Below are 5,706 nucleotides of genomic sequence, written 5' to 3'. Positions count from 1 at the left end.
TCCTTTCAGAAGTATACATGAACTGGTTATTTGCAACCATGTCAATGAGTTCTTGAGCTTCTGCAGGCATTTTCTTTAGGTGAATGGATCTACCTGCAGAATGGTCCAATGACATTTTAGATAATTTAGAAAGACCATCATAGAATATATCCAGGATGGTCCATTCTGAAAGCATGTCAGAAGGATACTTTTTGGTCAGTTCCTTGTATCTCTCCCAAACTTCATAGAGGAATTCTCCTTCTTTCTATCTGAAGGTTTGAACATCCACTCTAAGCTTACTAAGCTTTTGAGGAGGAAAAAACTTGGCTAAGAAAGCCGTGACTAGCTTATCCCAAGAGTTCAGGCTATCTTTAGGTTGAGAGTCCAACCATACTCTAGCTCTGTCTCTTACAGCAAACAGGAAACAGCCTCAACAAGAATGTTCTTATCCTTGTTCCTGCTCATATGAAAAAGAAGAAAACCGAAAAGAAAATGTGGAATCCTCTATGTCACAGTATAGAGATTCCTTTATGTGAGTAGAAGAAGATAAGAATAAAAGAAGAGAAATTCGAACACCAAGAGGAAGAGAGGGTTCGAATTTTGAGATGAAGGGAATTGTTAGTAAATAAATAAATAATTAGAAGGAGGTGAGAGAGAAGAATCTTCGAAAATTAAATAAATTAAAATTAAAATATTTTTGTTTTTAATTTGAAATTAAAATAAAATTCAAAAATTAGAAAAGAAATAAAATTAAAAATTAAAATAATTAGTTAATTAAAAAGGAATTTTGAAAAAGAGGAAGGTGATTTTCGAAAATTATCGATAGAGAGAATTAGTTAGGAATTTTTGAAAAATATATAATTGAAACAAAAAGATAGGATTGATTGAAAAAAGATTTGAAAATCAATTTAAAAAGATAAAAAGTTAAAAAAAATTTTGAAATTGATTTTGAAAAAGATATGATTGAAAGATATGATTGAAAAATTTAATTTGAAAAAGATTTGATTTTGAAAATTAAAGTTGATTACTTGACTAACAAGAAACAAAAATATTTGATTTTAAAATTTAAAGATTGAACTTTTCTTAAGAGGAAAGTAACAAACTTAAAATTTTTGAATCAATCACATTAATTGTTAGCATTAATTTTGAAAATACGATTTAGAAATAAGAAAAAGATTTTGAAAATCAATCATAAAGTTTTCGAAAATATGAAGGAAAAATTGAAAAATATTTGATTTTTGAAAAAGATTTGAAAAAGATAGAATTTTTAAATTGAAAATTTGATTTGACTCATACGAAACAACTAAATTTTAAAAAGTTTTGAAAAAGTCAACTCAAATCTTCGAAAATTTATGAGAGAAAAAGGGAAAGATATTTTTTGATTTTTGAATTTTTAATGTAGAAAGAGAAAAACATCAAAAAGACTCAATGCATGAAAATTTTGAATCAAAACACATGATGGATGCAAGAACACTATGAATGTCAAGATGAACACCAAGAACACTTTGAATGTCAAGATGAATACCAAGGACTTATTTTTAAAAATTTTGAAGAAAAGAAAACATGCAAGACACTAAAATTAAATATTTTTAATTTTTAGACACTAAGAATTCAAGAATGCATATGAAAAACAAGAAAAGACACAAAACAAGAAAATATGAAGATCAAACAAGAAGACTGGCCAAGAACGACATGAAGATCATGAAGAATGCAATGCATGAAATTTTTGAAAATAATTTTTAGAAAATTAAAAAGATGCAATTGACACCAAACTTAGAACTTGACTCTAGACTCAAACAAGAAACACAAAAATATTTTTGATTTTATGATTTTATAAATTTTTTTGATTTTTCGAAAATTAATTGGGAAAAATGAAAAAGAAGAATTTTTTTTTTCAAAAATAAGAAATAAAAAACTTAAAATTAAAATAAAATTACCTAATCTGAGCAACAAGATGAACCGTCAGTTGTCCAAACTCGAACAATCCCCGGCAACGGCGCCAAAAACTTGGTGCGCAGAAATCGTGACGGTTCCATTCCTTGGTAACGGCGCTGAAAACTTTATACGCACGTTCATAATCTTAATTCTTTGTCACAACTTCGCACAACTGACTAGCAAGTGCACTGGGTCGTCCAAGTAATAAACCTTACGTGAGTAAGGGTCGATCCCGCGGAGATTGTCGGCTTGAAGCAAGCTATGGTCACCTTGTAAATCTCAGTCAGGCGGATTCAAATGGATATAGAGTTTTAATAATTAAAAGATAAATAAAACATAAACTAGGATAGAGATACTTATGTAATTCATTAGTGAGAATTTCAGATAAGCGTATAGAGATGCTTTTGTTCCTCTGAACCTCTGCTTTCCTGTTGTCTTCATCCAACCATTCCTACTCCTTTCCATGGCAAGCTTTATGTAGGGCATCACCGTTGTCAATGGCTACATCCCATCCTCTCTGTGAAAATGGTCCAATGCGCTGTCACTGCATGGCTAATCATCTGTCGGTTCTCGATCATACTGGAATAGGATTTACTATCCTTTTGCGTCTGTCACTATGCCCAACACTCGCGAGTTTGAAGCTCGTCACAGCCATCCCTTCCCAGATCCTACTCGGAATACCACAGACAAGGTTTAGACTTTCCGGATCTCAAGAATGACCATCCATGGGTTCTAACTTATACCACGAAGATTCTAATATCTCGGACTCGGTCTCCTGTATTAGATATTTAAGAGATATTCATTCTAGCTTGTTTGCATATAGAACGGAAGTGTTTGTCAGGCACGCATTCATAAGTGAGAATGATGATGAGCGTCACATAATCATCACATTCATCATGTTCTTGGGTGCGAATAGATATCTTAGAATAGGAATAAGCTTGAATTGAATAGAAAAACAGTAGTACTTTGTATTAATTCATGAGGAACAACAGAGCTCCACACCTTAATCTTTGGTGTGTAGAAACTCTACCGTTTGAAAATACATAAGTGATAATGGTCCAGGCATGGCCGAATGGCCAGCCCCCATGAAAGTCTAAGATAGCCTAAAAACTAATCAAAGATCCTTACAAAGATAGTAAAAAGTCCTATTTATACTAAACTAGTTACTAGGGTTTACGGAAATGAGTAAATGATGTAGAAATCCACTTCCGAGGCCTACTTGGTGTGTGCTTGGGCTGAGCATTGAGCTTTTCACGTGTAGAGGCTTCTCTTGGAGTTGAACGCCACTTTGTAACATGTTTCTGGCATTTAACTCCACTTTGCAACCTGTTTCTGGCATTTAACTCCAGAATGCAGCATGGAACTGGCGTTCAACGCCAGTTTGCATCATTTAAACTCGGGCAAAGTATGGATTATTATATATTGCTGGATAGCCCTAGATGTCTACTTTCCAACGCAATTGAGAGCGCGCCATTTGGAGTTCTGTAGCTCCAGAAAATCCACTTTGAGTGTAGGGAGGTCAGAATCCAACAGCATCTACAGTCCTTCTTCAACCTCTGAATCTGATTTTTGTTCAAGTCCCTCAATTTCAGCCAGAAATTACCTGAAATCACAGAAAAACATACAAACTCATAGTAAAGTCCAAAAATATGATTTTTATTTAAAAAATAATAAAAGTATACTAAAAACTAATCAATTCATACTAAAAACTATGTAAAAACAATGCCAAAAAGCGTATAAATTATCCGCTCATTAGCAGCACCGGGCAGACTTGAACCGGTTTGACCGGTTCGGCTGCCAGTTCACGGTTTTTCTCGGTTTCTCGCAGAAAATACATTTTCTAACTCTGAAAAACTTACTGAGTCCAAAAATCATATTTAACTCCTCAAATTCCCACTATAATTTTTCGGAACCTAATTTCGGAAATATTAATTAACTAATCAAACGATTAATTAAGCTCGGTTCTTACATTCTCCCCACCAAATAAGAAATTTTACCCTCAAAATTTAGTGATTACCTGAGAATAGCTTGGGATAATCCTTTCGCATCTCGGACTCCAATTCCCTAGTATGCTCTTCGACTCTTGCTCTCTTCCAAGCAACCTTAACCAATGAAACTTCCTTTCCTCGCATCTTCTTCACACTAGTGTCGTCAATACGGACCGGTGTTACTTGAAATGTCAAGTTCTCCCTCAACTCGACCGACTCAGGCTCCAACACATGAGTCACATCCGGCGTGTACTTACGGAGTTGTGACACGTGGAATACGTCATGAAAGTTAGACAAGTGAGGTGGCAAAGTTACTTGATACGCCACCGGCCCGAATCGTCTCAGAATCTCAAACGGTCCAATGAACCTCGGATTCAACTTCTTGGTTTTTATCGCTCTTCCAATCCTAGTTGTCGGTGTAACTCTCATAAATACATGCTCTCCCGCTTCAAATTCCAGCAGTTTCCTCCTCTGATCCGCATAACTCTTCTGGCGACTCTGAGCAGTTAGAATTCTCTCTCGAATCTTCTTAATCTTCTCAGTAGTCTCTGCTACCAAATCAGGACCCAAAACACTTACTTCACTAGACTCATACCAACAAAGTGGAAATTGGCACTTCCGTCCATACAAGGCTTCATACGGAGCCATCCCAATGCTTGCATGAAAGCTATTGTTGTACGCAAACTCCTCCAATGGTATGTAACGGTCCCAACTTCCAGGTTGATCCAATACACACGCCCTTACCATATCTTCTAATGTCTGAATAGTCCTTTCTGACTGTCCATCCGTCTGTGGATGATATGCGGTACTGAGACATAGCCTCGTACCGAAAGCTTTTTGAAAATCTCCCCAAAATCTTAATGTGAATCGGGGATCACGGTCCGACACTATGCTCGATGACACTCCGTGCAACCTTACTATCTCATTGATGTACAATTTTGCCAACTCCTCCATAGAACAGTTCACTCAAATAGGCAGAAAATGAGTGGATTTGGTTAAGCGATCCACGATCACCCAAACCGCATCAAATCCAGACCTAGTCCTCAGTAAACCAGTCATAAAGTCCATGGCAATTCCTTCCCACTTCCACTGAGGAATCTCAAGTGGCTGTAGCATTCCCGACGGTTTCTGATGCTCTATCTTTACCTTCTAACATGTCAGGCACTTGGATACCACCGTAGCTACATCACCTTTCATCCCAGGCCACCAGAACATCTTCTTTAAGTCATAATACATCTTCGTACTTCCGGGATGAATAGAAAGCTCACTGTTGTGAGCTTCTGACAACAAATCTTACCTCAAACTCCCAACATCCGGTATACAAATTCTCCCTTTATATATCCACAACCCTTCATCATCCTTAGTAAACTCTCCATGCCTCTTCTCACCAACTGGTTGAAATAACTGCTGAAGCTTTTGCTCATCTTGCTGAGCCTTCTGAATCTCTATTTTAAATGTACTCGAGATCTGCAACTAATTCAAGCAAGCTCTTCCGGCAACTTCACCAATATCTAGCTTAAAATCTACAAAATTATCCACTAGCTCCTCTTCCTTGATTCTCATCCAAGTAATTGTCAAGGACTTTCGACTTAATGCATCTGCTACCACATTCGCCTTTCCAGGGTGATAACTTAGTTCAAAATCATAATCCTTTAAAAGTTCCATCCACCTCCTCTGACGCATATTGAGCTCTTTCTGATGAAAGATGTATTTGAGACTCTTATGATTAGAAAAGACACAAAACCTCACTCCGTACAAGTGGTGTCTCCAAAGCTTCAATGCAAACACAATCGCTGCTAATTCC

This window comes from Arachis ipaensis, chromosome B05 (genome assembly GCF_000816755.2).
Source record: "Arachis ipaensis cultivar K30076 chromosome B05, Araip1.1, whole genome shotgun sequence".
Lineage (NCBI taxonomy): Eukaryota > Viridiplantae > Streptophyta > Magnoliopsida > Fabales > Fabaceae > Arachis > Arachis ipaensis.
The sequence above is the reverse complement of the archived record's forward strand: the minus strand, read 5'-3'. Positions refer to the sequence as shown.